The sequence below is a fragment of the Callospermophilus lateralis genome, unplaced genomic scaffold (genome assembly GCF_048772815.1).
Source record: "Callospermophilus lateralis isolate mCalLat2 unplaced genomic scaffold, mCalLat2.hap1 Scaffold_52, whole genome shotgun sequence".
Lineage (NCBI taxonomy): Eukaryota > Metazoa > Chordata > Mammalia > Rodentia > Sciuridae > Callospermophilus > Callospermophilus lateralis.
In genome coordinates, this window is record NW_027514454.1 from 141,297 (window position 1) to 155,834 (window position 14,538).

Consider the following 14,538-nt stretch of genomic DNA (forward strand, 5'->3'; position numbering starts at 1 on the left):
AAAAAGTATAACTAACTACCTATAGATGATCATTCATCAAAATGAATATTTTCCAAATTCATTATTTGGCAAATAAATATTGAGAGAATCTCGAACTTTTTTCCTCTCCCTTTGGGATGATTGTCTATTTGAAGTTCGTTATTAAGCTAGATACTTGGATATTTGTTCAGAAAATAATAACAAGAAAAGCTATTTTATTAGACAAATACAGAGAAAGAGCCATATATTTTTCTCAACTTTTTCAGGAAAAGTGTTGAAATTATTCTTAAATATTATAATATTGATAAACAGGTATGCAGTTGTGCTGAAATTACTGTATTTACACCCTGGAGGTCAATCATGTGGTTCAGGATCATTTAATCTTTACAAAATTATATCAGATTGTCGCTGTATTGTATATTAGTGTTTTCATGTTTTGTTGTGGTCAATGATTACTTTCTAATTGTATAGTTTGTTTTCTATCTATAGTTTTCCTCTCTCTTTTAATTTTTCTTTGAATCAAATTACTAAGCTTATTGAAAATATCTACAAATTGAAAATAAAATCTTTTACTGAAGGTTTGAAAGAAAATATGATAAAATGGTGGTCTAGTAAAGGAATTCTAAAGCATTTTTTTGTCTTTGCAGAATCAATTTTTAAGCTGAGTTTATTAGGGTGATGTGTTGCTGCATTTCATTTCATGTATAACTATGTACATTCAAACAAATATGTAGGTATTATTCTCTACTATTCCAGGAACCCTTTCAATTGTATTATAATTTGTTGGTTGACTTTTAGTTTAATATGCCTTTAAAAAGTAAAGAAATTAAGGGATATTTAAATTTCATCATTCTTTTGACATTAGCAAGAGTCCATTATGACTACTATAAGTTCATTGGTTTATTTTTCAATGCAAGACAAAACCTGCAATAATGGTAAAACTGTTCTTAGATCACCAAACACAGACAGTCAAAAGCCACAGGTTCAGAGCTAGAACTTTTATTTACTGCAAATTATTATTTTAAAGGACTTCTCACCACCCTAGCTTTCACTGTCCCCTCAAACTGCTAACAATTATTAAGGAATGATGTTTTCATCTTAATTCTTAATGATTAATTATATGCTTAAGGAGGGACAAAGGAAGTAAACAAAGGTTGCTATATAGTCACGAATGCCATGGTATCGGTATATTACCCTTTCTGTGACAGTCCGGATTCTGTCACTCATGTGTAATATTAAAAATATAAAACAAGCACCAGGAAAAATCAAAAGCTAATGCTGCTACAGGCACATAGCAACTTGAGCTAGATACTGCTGAGCCACTGGTATCTGAGGTTTTGAGTGACTGTAGTATATGGCATTGCTTGAAGGAAAGTACATCTAGCATACATCTTTACTCTCCACTGAGTTACTTAGAACTGGAGATATTGAAATTCAACACAGGATTATTGTCAGTCACTGATACATAGGGAATTCTCTAGCTGTGAAGGCTCTGAGAGATGTAATATGACACTAGAGCACTAGTAATCTTAGGAAAGAATCATTATAAATGCAGAAAATCACTTCTACAAATAGGGACTATTATTTAATGTGCAATAATTACCAATTATGTAGTAATTAACAATTATATTTCCTGAACTAATTTTAGAAATGTACTTATATCTATGTCTGCATTGCTTAAAAATAAGTTAAACATTTGAAATGAGACTGCAGTTTACAATGAAAATGGCAAATTAGGAAGTTATGTTTAACACAAGAAGTAGTGTTTGTAAAACCATTGTAAATTTAGTTACATTGTTAACCTATGTTTGAATAATTCACTTTCAATTTTCTATACTCTTAGTATTGTCTTTAGACTCTGAGGTACATTTTAAAATGTTCAAATCCCAAACTATATACATTTGAAAACAGAACAATGATTTTGCCTAATTGCCATGTATTTTTTTGCATTTAAAAAATACTATATATCTTATCTTTTAATTTTTACTATATATCATAATATGCATTAAAATAATTATTCAAGAAATAGTGTCTTTAAATATACCTGAAATCCAATAAAGATCTTGTTCACAGACTACCCTGTCCCCTTTGCCAGGCATTCCACCAAGGGCCTCATACATGCTAGCTAAAAGCTCTGCCAAGACAGGGTTTTAAAAAGTTGTCCATTCTAGCCTGCACTTTCAATCCTCCTACATCAGTCTCATAAGTAGCTTCATAAGCCCTGCTGGGCTTCACAGAAGTTTTTAAGTTCATGCATTTGCCACTTGATAAGTGTCATATATGGGCAATTTCTTTTCTGTCATTATTTATCTTAACCTCTTAAAATGGCAGGCAAATCTCTTACTGAGGGTATATTCTCCTTTTAGTGAACTTAATTTATTTATAAAACATAACAATTAACAAGTTACTATCACTGTTTCATTTCTCTTTTGTCATTTCAATAACATGACATTAACTTTACCTGAAGGTAGCCTTATCAGTTTGACTGAACTCTCACTGGTGTTTTTTATAATTATAGTAACATGCAATAAAAGTATTCTGTTTATATCAAACTTAATTGCAGATTAAATTTAAGAGCAGTGAACTCACTACTACATTTAGTCAACTACTTGTTCATTGTGCAAATAATTTTCTCTTATTCTGAAAAATTAAAAATATAATACCTTTATAAATAGTTAACACTTGAAAGCATTGCTATACAATATTGTCTAAAACTTCCTAATGAGCCAGCTTTTCTTGTTCTCTCATAGAGCACAGAGTAGGCATGATAATAACATGCCCCTCCACTATCAAAATAGAATCCATTCTTTAATATTTGTATCACATATTCTTTATGTTCATAACCAATATTGTTATGTGGATTTCCCAGGAGAACATATTTGAGCAAAACAAATCGAGTTCTGCTCTTAAAAAAAAATCAGCATGAATCATCCAATAACAGCATTGCAAACATTATGTAGGCTATATAATTAGCTGTTCTTTTTTCACTAGCAAGTTGGAATAAGATTCACAGAAACTTCATAGTAATAGCCTAAGTGACAAGAAGTCATTAATATTTGGGGACATGAAAACTAAGTGTTCAATCTTACTCTTCCAATATAGCATGGTATCTTTTTTTAAAAAAAAATCATGCTATCATAATTATGAAAATTCTTTCAATGATATCTGCAGAGATCTGACTTAGATCTTATTATTCCCCCTTGACTATCTATAAATCACATTTCTGCCAGAGGTATAACTGCCCTTGGACAGAGCTGAAGGAAAGAGAAGCCCAAGAGTGACTGTGTTGACTTCAGCCAACTGTGTGCCACAGGCCAGTGAGTTTGGGACTTGTGTTTTATCCTAGCTGTACTCAGCTTTGAGGATTAAATTCTTGCCATCTTCTCAGTGGTTGCAACAGATTAAAAGATCTCCTATGAGATTTGGCTGCAGTACAATGGTTGAGTTACATGAGCTGGAAAATTTGTAAAATAGCATCAAATGTAAATTTGGAACAGTATTCATTGGTTTTAAGGTCTTATTTTTTTATAATTCAGAAGAGAAAAATGAATGGTTTCTGTAATTTTATTTTTTATTGGTTCTTGCAAAATTTAGCTGACATATTTACGACAAATATTGTCTAGATTATTTGATATTCTATGCAATATTTTACAATTTGGTGCTTTGAGCATTTATTAATAATAGTTTCTAAATTATAGAAACAATTTAAAAAAAATACATGAGAAGAGGGTAAAGCAGGCCAGTGTTTATTTTCTGATTTGAAACAAACTAAAACTTTCATTTTACCAATTTTTTTATGAAATTGAAAAGACTAAGTGTTATCACTATGAACAGTTATTATTGCTAAATGTAAAGAAATATGCTCTAGTTTTTGAATGTGACAAATTTTCTAAAGTGGCATAAATTCAAAGAATATATTAATAAAATAGATGGAGTAAAATCTAGTCATGATATTGCACTCACTTCCCCTCCATTACAATTCTATTTGGGAGTGAACTTATTCTAAGCAATAGGAGACTTTCTTGATAGAATTAAGGGACTAACTCAATTAGTTTTAATCAGTAATGTATGTGAAACAGATTTTTAATTAATTAAAGCTAGCAGAAGGAAAATTCTTTGTAAGATAATGGGAGATAATGGAATTTGAATTCCCTATCTTAGAAATCATATCACTAAGATTATCTGTTTGGATGAAGACCATTAAGAATGCTTTAAGTTCTTGGACTAATTCTAATAATTAAAAAAATGAATGGCCACCTTGAACATGTTAAAGAAAGAGATAGATGCCTCCTACTTACTTCTTTAAAAATCATCAAATGAATATTATGGCACTTGTCACATTTTGACTAATGGAAGAAATAGCTTTTGTGTAATCAAAATGTAAAATTTACCAAGACAAACCATGTTTACTTGTAGATGTGATTGAGTGAAACTATGAGATTTGAATATGTTGTCACTTTCTGTAATGAATGTTATAATCCTATAATAGTATTTATGCTAGTAAATTAATGATATAAAATGAGTTAAGGCAGTGGTAATATTTTATTTTAACAATATTAATTGTAGAAATTATCTTCATTTTACCTAGAAGAAGAAGAGAGTGTGGCTTTTTTGTTTGTTTGTTTTTTAAACAACAGAAAAAATACATGTAGGAAATGAAATCCAAACTTTTTAACTTGAATTTTGTTAATTACTTTGTCATTTCTCATTTTGTTCTGACCCCCAAATAACTAAAGGTATTACCTCTATATTGAAGAAAAGATAAAATAATATTAGTCACAGATTTCATTATTTTGGTGTGAGAATGTGATGGGATATATAAAAAAATGCTTTACTTATTTGAGAAATAAATTGAAATATATTTTTAAAGTAATCTTGATAAATAACAGTCATCTTAAAAATTAAATTTGAAAACAGAAAACTAGCTTTTGTGGGTTAATAAAAGTCAATACTACAAATACAGGTAGGGGTCATTTTTCTTAGAAAAAGTAACTTATAGTACTTTAAGAAAAATGGAATAAACTCTCTCTACAATTCAATATAATATGCTTCACAGAAATAGAAATCAAAGTAAATTAATCCATGTAGAAATTAACTTTGGCCATAACCTCATGTAAGTCTTTGCTTCATTATACCAGATAATCTATAAATAGTATTGCCGACGGTGAATTGGTAAGGGCCATTTTCGGGGACAATTTTATTCTTTATGCATGTTGAAGTATAACAAATTTGCTCAAAAACAGAAGTAGGAAAACCAACCTATGTCATGTTGCCCCAGACAATCTTTTACAAGTAAAAGATTACACTGAAGCAAGTACCATCACAGATTTAAAAAAAAATCAAATACAAAACCATCCAAACCAGTTACTTTTTTTTTTCCTTTCGGTAATTTTTTCTTTTTACCCTATATTATATGTTTTTATCTATCCAGTTCTTGGTAAAAGAATCTTGTGTAAACTTACCGTTCCTTTTGTCATTGGGTTTAGATTCTGTATGATACCCACATACATTTCCAATAAGACCTTGTTTACCATTCTACCCGTGTTAGTTAGATTTAAATAAGTTTCGATTTCTTGCTTCAGACTGATGGTATTGTCTATGTAATACACAAACCAACAATGTAAGTGAAGTCTGGAATGGCCTCAGTTTTAATCTCTTTCATGAAAAAAAATTCCATAGTGTCACATACTATGCAAATACAACTGTATGACACATTGCAAGTATATTTATACTCATATGCATATGTACATATATGTTTATTTGAATATACACATATTTTATACATAAATAGTATATACTCAGATTTATGTATGTTTACTGAAGCATTTCTTTAAAAACATGCCACTTATTTGTTATATTTAATCATCCCACAAAACTAGACTATGTATTTCTATTATTTCATATATATTATTTCTGTCCAATGAAATCAGGATGTTTTTATTCACATACACAAAAAATGGTAAAATAATTTATTAATGGACTGAACATGAAAAAGATTTTTCACTAAAGAGATTAGGGATCCAGAACTGATTTTGATCATAACATAACAACTCTCTCAAAGAACATCATAATAGTGAAAGCAATAGGTTTACATGATCATATTGGAAAGCACAATTTTAACAGTAACAATGTTATAAGAACCATAACTTATGTTCATAAGTGCTATGCTTATTAATTACCTAAAAATAATTAGGAATTAAAAATCTATATAAGAAAAGAATACCTCAAGTTCATACTGGTGGGGAATGCACAGAATTTTTTTTTTCCTATAGAGAAATAGGAAAGTAGATTATAGTATCAGCAAATATTTTTGCCACAGACTCTTTGTGAATTGAAACTAATGTTGATGCCTGAATTCATACTTAATTGAGCTTCCTATTTACTTATGTATATGGACACTATATAAGAGAGAAATTTACAATTCACTGTATTAGCCAAAGTCCCAGGTGACAGCCAGCATCCAATATTAAATGCATGAGTAAACAACTCTTCAAATGATTCCAAATCCCCATCTTAAACTATGCCACCTGAAGCCCCAGATATCATAGCTCAAAGATGATCTGTCCGCAGAGCTGCCTGTCAGAATTCCAGATCCAAGGAATTCATGACATAATAAATTATTATTTTCACATTAGTAGATTTTAGGGTGATTTTCTATTCAGCCCTAGTAAAGGGAATCATAATTTTTTGTTAATTTGTGAACACTAAGAAGTAATTGCCTGTTCATATTTCTCTTTCTTTATTTTCCTATTAGAAAACTGACAAAAATAGATATATGGCACCATCTAGATTTTCCACCATCTAGATTTTCTCAATTTGTCTGCTTATGTTATACACCTTTTATTGAAGTCCCTGAAAGGAGAATTGTAGTGGGAAGAACTGAAAAGATGAAGACAACAATCCTCAGAATCTATGAATATGATGAGATATTACCATCACAACTGTTACGTTACCTGATACAGGTAAGCTTAAATAGCAGGTTAGCCGAATGAGCACTATCTAGTAACATGGATCTAAAAAATGGAATTGTTTTTCAGAGCTAGTGAATAGAGAAAGATAGAAGGCAGAGAGACTCAAAACATGAGAAGGCCTTGACAATTCTGCTGGCTTCAAGATGGAGAAGACAACATGAGAAAGAATGCAGGTGATGTCCAGCAACACAATGGGGAAATCCATGCTGACATCAGCAAGAAAATGGATCCATTCATCTCAACTGAAACTGAAAATGGATTCATATCCAGAGTGTCAACACAGAGTTTATGAAGCCAAAACCTTGGTTTTAATCTTAGAAGTAGTAAGCAGGTAGTTTGGTTGAGCTGCACTTGCCCACAAAACTGTCCAATAAACAAAGGGTAAGAGTTTGAACTGCTATTAATTTGATGATAATTATGACACTGCTACAGAAAAATAGTCATGGGTTTTATTTTTTTCAGGCACCAAATCTTCTATGAATCAACTTGAAAAGTACATATAAAAACAAAAGAATGAACAACTTTGCACTAGTATTTCTACTCATTCATGTTATTCCTTGAAATATAGTACGTAAAGTACAACCATTAGCAAAATATAGACCATTCTATTTTTGCTGGTTCATTAATTAAGAGTGGTTTACATGTTGTCTATTGATGGTTTCATGCCCAGTGGCAGTACTTATGCATTCCTGACTCTGTAAATTATCACATTATGTAAATTCAAGATTTTATTATGTTGTTGCCATACTTTGACCCAAATTAAGTTCTATCACCTCCATATATCTTTCCTGAGTGTTTATGCATTTTAAATTGGAAGCTCAATGTCATTCTGTAACCATCATTTGACTTTCAGTATTATAATTATTATTTTCATATAGGCTCCTCAACCAAAATGTAAGTTTTGATGTCAAGGACTATGCCTTGGAGTTATTTCAAGTAATCAAAGTTCCTAAAGATGTTTTAATTATTTCATATTTATAATGATATAATATTCAATGTAATCAATTAAAATGTTTCAATTTGTACTAAATCCTTTTAATATGCATATTTTGTTGAATGAAGTAATTATAAAATATACTGGCTTATTTTTTCATAGTTTATTAAGGAATTACAAGATAAAAACATATTTCTCCCTGAATGAAGGGAATTTCTATTTTATATAGTTAGCCCTAGAGTTCGTCAACAGTTCTACAAAAACATATACTTCTCAAACAGAGACTTGAGCAAAAAAAAAATATTTCTTCATTCAATATATTATATATTTTATTTCCTATATGTTTGTTGTATTTGCTTGTAGTATAGAAGAATAAACATGTTTTCAAAGTAAGGTATTGGGTTCAAAGTGGATTATAGCTATAAGAAATGAATCATCATTTAGTACGTTAAAATAAAACACAATTTTCTGCTCAATTAAAGTCATAAATGGTAACAGGAAGAAGCAGTTTTTGAAACTAAAACACGTAGATGGAAATACCTTGATAACCTAAAGGGACACAACAACCTGATTCTTTGGAAATGCAAAATGTTTCTTTCCATTATCTTTCTTAACTTTCTCCTTAGTTAAAGCTTGTGACTCATTCTTGAAAACCAATCTGACGAAATGGTAAGTGGTATTTTCCCACCTCTCTAGAGGGTCTGAGAAAGGGTTTAAAGTTGAGAATCTAAATACCACAGGCCTATACACTTTCTTAACATAGGGGTTAATCCCACTCTAAGGGACTTGTTCAGAGATGGCCTTTCTGGACTGTTACCCATTGACCCTGTTACCTGCCCTTTTACCTCTACAATTTTCTCTGTTAGTTTGAATATCCAGCTTCCAAAATCTAATGTTTTGAAGGGTTGGCCTTCAATACATCACTGTTTAAAGTTGAAAAATTTTTTTATTGGTTATTCAAAACATTACAAATATTGCAGAATCACAACGGATACACATCCACATTTTTACATAATGCCATAATAGTAACTGTTGTATTCTGCTACCTTTCCCATCCTCTACTATCCCCCCTCCCCTCCCCTCCCATCTTCTCTCTCTACCCCATCTATTGTAATTCATTTCTCTTCTTATTTTTTCCCATTCCCCTCACAACCTCTTTAATGTAATTTTGTATAACAATTAGGGTCTCCTTCCATTTCCATGCAATTTCCCTTTTCTCTCCCTTTCCCTCCCACCTCATGACTCTGTTTAATGTTAATCTTTTGCTCCTGCTCTTCCTCCCTGCTCTGTTCATAATCGGCTCTAATGCCATCCATTTCCCTGCAAATCCCATGATTTTGTGATTTCTTAGTGCTGCGTAGTATTCCATTGTGTATAAATGCCACATTTTTTTATACATTCATCTATTGAGGGGCATCGGAGTTGGTTCCACAGTCTAGCTATTGTGAATTGTGCTGCTATGAACATCGATGTGGCAGTATTCCTGTAGTAAGCTCTTTTAAGGTCTTCAGGGAATAGTCTGAGAAGGGCAATAGCTGGGTCAAATGGTGGTTCCATTCCCAGCTTTCCCAGGAATCTCCATACTGCTTTCCACATTGGCCGCACCAATTTGCAGTCCCACCAGCAATGTACAAGAGTACCCTTTTCCCCACATCCTCGCCAGCACTTGTTGTTGTTTGACTTCCTAATGGCTGCCAATCTTACTGGAGTGAGATGGTATCTTAGGGTGGTTTTGATTTGCATTTCTCTTACTGCTAGAGATGAAAACTTTTGAGAGGTGATCAGATATATTATAAGAGTTTTCACCAGAGCAATGAACTAATTCATTGATGTATCCTTTGCTTAATTTTCTATTGGGAGGTGGTAGAACCATTAGGAGGTGTGGCCTAGTATAAAGAGGTTACATATGGGCTGGGGATGTGGTTCAAGTGGTAGCGCACTCACCTGGCATGCGCGCTGGTGCTGGGTTCAATCCTCAGCACCACATACAAATAAAGATGTTGTGTCCGCAGAAAAGTAAAGAAAAATAAATATTAAAATCTCTCTCTCTCTCTCTCTCTCTCTCTCTCTCTCTCTCTTCAAAAAAGAGGTTACATTGTTGGGTCACTCCTTTGAAGGGGATATGTGTCTCCAGCCTCTGATCTCTCTCTGTTTGCTTTTCAGCCACCTTGAAATGAGCTCTCTTACTTCACCACATTCTCCTCACCATCATGTTTTTTGTCTACTGCTCCAGACACTTCAGAGCCATGTGACCATGAATTGGAACCTCTGAAACTATGAGCCTAAGTAAAATTCCCTCCATTAAATTTACTTTTTCTCAGATATTTTTTACAGTGACAAAAGATGATTATCATACTACTCAACCTACAGAAAATAGAGGCCAAGTGTCCCATTGAGAAACATACTTTTCAGAGGAGATTTATGCAAAGGGAGAACTCCATCCAAGGATATGTCATGTTTTCTTTTCCATTTAAATCAAATAATGCTGCTAAAAATATGCTAGAGCACATGACAGAGATTATCCTTAGGGGAGAGTGGCCCCTTAATTCAGAAATCTGTCCCTCAGGGTGGGAAGAAAGATTATAATAGCCAGTTGAGGACCAATTGGGAAAATATAAAGATTTTTTTTTGTTTTTTTTTTAACCCCATGCAATTATTCTTAAAGAATGTTTACTAAAAAACATATAAATGTTTATAAAAATATATAAATGTTTATATATATATATAAATTTTACTCTGATTAGTATCTTGGTAAATGCAGAATGAATTTCTTATTTGCAGATGGGGATATGATAAGCAGTTTCTCTCTCTCTCTCTCTCTCTCTCTCTCTCTCTCTTAAAGAGAGAGAGAAAGAAACACCAATCACCAATAAAATAATTCTGCAAGAATGGCTTATTATTCATTTTTTAAATACATTATTGTTTCATTTGCTTCACATATAGTCAGTAATATATTGGTTATTAATGAAAAAAATAAAACCAAGTCAATATGTCCTGATACTATATGAACAAAAAATTTCATAATTACTATTGATAATACAGAATCCATTTTACATTTAAAGAAAGTTACATCAAGCTTTATGTTTATGGAATAATTAAATTAAATATAATCTAGTCTCATGGAGAGATAAAAGATTCCAAGAAAATTTTATTTAAAGAACTGAAGCATTGCAGAGAAAAGTTCTTTAATGCATAATTAAAATACATGTCTCATTAGACAGACTTTGTTCAAATTCTCTTTAATTTTCCTATTCCCATCTCCCCTCCCTTCCCTTCATTCCTCTTTGTCCAATCCAATAAACTTCCATACTCCCCTTCCACATCTTCTGTTGTTATGGGATAGTATCCACATGTGAGAACAATTCACATTGTTTTTTGGGGGGACTGGTTTATTTCACTTAGCATGATACTCATCAGTTCCACGCATTTACCCGCAAATGCCATAATTTCATTCTTTTTTATACTTGAGTAATATTCCATTGTAATATACCACATTTTTTATCCCTTCATCTGTTGAAGGGCACCTAGGTTTATTCCATGGCTTAGTTATTGTGGATTGAGCTGCTTAAATATTGACGTAGCTGCACCACTGAAGTATGCTGATTTTAAATCCTTTGGGTATAAGCCAAGGAGTGGGAAAACTGGGTCAAATGGTGCTTCCATTCCAAGTTTTCTGAGGAATCTCTATATTGCCTTGCATACTGGTTGCACCAATTTGCAGTTCCACCAGGAATGTATGAGTGAACCTTTTTCCCCACATTCTTGCCAACATTTATTGTTACTTGTATTCTTGATAATTGAGACAGGAGCATCATGAGTTCAAAGACAGCCTCAGCAAAAGAAAAAAAAAGGCAAGGCACTAAACAACTCAGTGAGACCCTGTCTCTAAACAAAATACAAAATAGGGCTGGAGATGTGGCTCAGTGGATGAATGCCCCCAAGTTCAATCCCTGATATCCCACAAATATAAACATATAAACTATTCAAGTATATTCTTTGTGTTCATGAAAGTTATGGATTTAGCAACATTATGCAGCTTATTCCACAGTTGAGCTCTACAGCTGCAATATGCAATGTTAGGAACTTTGTGTAGCTCTCAAGACAGTATATTTTGTAAAGAGTTACTATTAGGAAGGTAGGTTCAGGAAAGGTGGTGAAACATACGTTTGCCTAGCAAGAGAGTTCCCTATTCCCAGGAACTGTATGCCTAAGATTAAAATTGAAGCTGATAAGACTGGGGCTCAGGGCCTCCTGATACAGGGCATTACCACAGCAACTGGGCATCCTCCACTTTGTATGGAAACTTCCCCAGGAACTGAGCATGCCACAGCCATGAAGACATCAGAGTCATCCTAATCTCAGATACTGTTCTCCCATTCTATGTCACTGCTCTCCACAACCCCTGACAAAAGCAAGCACCAATAATCTGTATTGCTATAAATAAAACACGTAGGGGCTGATTCTGTGTTAAAACCATATCCTTCTGGTGGACTCAATCAGTCATGCCTCTACTTTAAAAACATTTTTGGCTTTTGTCTTTATTTCTGATATATTACTTTACTTTGAGAACTTTTATTTCACAGCCATCCCATCCTTCTGATGGGTATCTATTCCCTTACCCACAAAGGATGTGAGTGACACAACCCTTCCCTTCTGAAAGTAAGTGCCATGATAGGCTGTGTCTTGAAGGACTTTGTGTGGAGTGTCCAGCATCCCATCCTCCCAGAGATGAGCCCAGCACACCACTTACAGCCCTCATCCAATACACCTTACCTTGCCTTACTGCTCCCACACTAGAGGCGCTCACTCAGTACTGGTCTACCAGGCCCAGGAGGACACCCCACCTGTGATTCTTTTATGTCCTCTGGTCTTCAGGCCCCTCAGCCCCAGGATCAAAACAGAATTTTGGATTAGCTCAGAAATCTGCACTCACACAAGTATTACCCTGTCTTTAAGCAGCTCACCTTGGTGAATTTTTTGAGCCTTACTAAGTATGAATTCCTCATTATGAGGGCAAAAAAAGTCTTAAGACTCAACTGGAGCTGGAAAAAGGGAAGTCAGCCTCCTTGGGCCTGAACTATTTGGCCTTGACCTTGGTCAACATCAGTGGACTGGCCCTAGTGTACCCCACCAGACACGTTGGGCCTGTGCAGGGTGAGTGTGGTGGTCATGCTGCAGATCTGTGGTTGGTGGAAGTGGATGGAGGTAGACCAGCTTGTAAACAGGATGTCAAAGGAGGGCAGATCTTCTTAGTACTCCAGCTCTTCCTCCAGTTCCATGGGTGTGCTCACAGAGGAAGAGAGCTCAGATAGCTCCAAGAAGAACAATATATTTGTACATGTATACTTGGAGGGTTCAGATAAGGAAAAGTCTGTGATGCTCCTGATTCACTTCACTGAGAGCTCTGCCCATGCAGCATGGCCACCACACTCACTCTGCACAGGCCCAACGTGTCTGGTGGGGTACACTAGGGCCAGTCCACTGATGGTGACTAAGGTCAAGGCCAAATAGTTCAGGCCCAAGGAGTCTGACTGTGCAAAATGAGGCTGGCTACAGCCCTTGACTAGCAAGCCATCACCCTCTGCCCCTACAGCTTTTGCCCACAGCCTTACACCTGGCACCCAACTGAATGCTGAGTTGTGTGCACAAACCTCACAGAGGAGGTGCCAACAGGAAGTTCCTCTCATCCTTTGTGCACTAGTGTTTTCTTTGGAATAAAAGGGGCAAATGGTCTGGCCCCAGGAGTGGTATTAAGGTGTACAAGAGCTCTGGTAGTGCTATGCTCAACACCTTGCCCTCATCCACACCCCATCCCCCTGTGCAGGTCCTCTCCTGACTCTCCGAGAGCAACTCCATGTCATCCACTATCTGCTGTGGGCCCTTGACAAAAGTTGTGCCTGCAGCCCCTCTACACATGGTGCTGAAGATGGCACAGCAGATAGCCCTGGTAGTTCAGACCACCATCACAGCTGCCACCATGATGACCAGTACTGCCCTTCACATGGCATTTAGCTTTCTGTTTGTTACAACAGAGGCAACAAGGGGTTATCAGCTAAACAGCATCTTCAACAAAGTTCCTTTGGATTTCTCTCCCCCACTCTCCTGACACTGATGATCCCTCTTCTTCTCCCTCCGGACTAGAAGCTTCTTGAAGTGAATAATGGTGGTTTAAACCATTTCCTCATGGCCTAGCATAAGTCTCAAATACTATCTTAAGATTTGATTTTGGATAAATTATCTTCTTTTGGAGACCATCCATACCAGGCCCTCTCTGAGCAACTTAGTGTAAGGCAGCAGGAGGAAAAGAAGAGACTTCCACCAAGCACATTATCCTAAGGTGGCAGTGTTTGAAGGAAAATGCCCTGACCTTGCTACAGGTGTGATGACAGGTGCAAGCAGAAACCTGGAAGTAATAAATTGGAGGAGGGTGGCTATTCTCAAACTGGCTGCCTATTATCATCACCTGTGGGAAGATTTGCCTGTCCCCTCCCTCAGGCCTCACCCTTCCATGGAAAGCAGAGTCTCAGGGTGAGGTCCTGACTCTTGAGTGATCTGCTACAACCTGCAGGTCCTGGCTCTAATTCTCCCAAATCTGTGTTCAGACGGCATCCTGGTAGCTTAAAATTTACTACCATGTGATATTTCTCTCACATC

At 34.9% G+C, this 14,538-nt stretch overlaps 1 pseudogene; it reads left to right on the forward strand.

Moving 5' to 3' along the window:
- Positions 1 to 12,522: 12,522 nt before the first annotated feature.
- LOC143387239 (zinc finger CCHC domain-containing protein 14 pseudogene) lies at positions 12,523 to 13,990 on the forward strand (annotated as a pseudogene).
- The last annotated feature ends 548 nt before the right edge of the window (positions 13,991 to 14,538 follow it).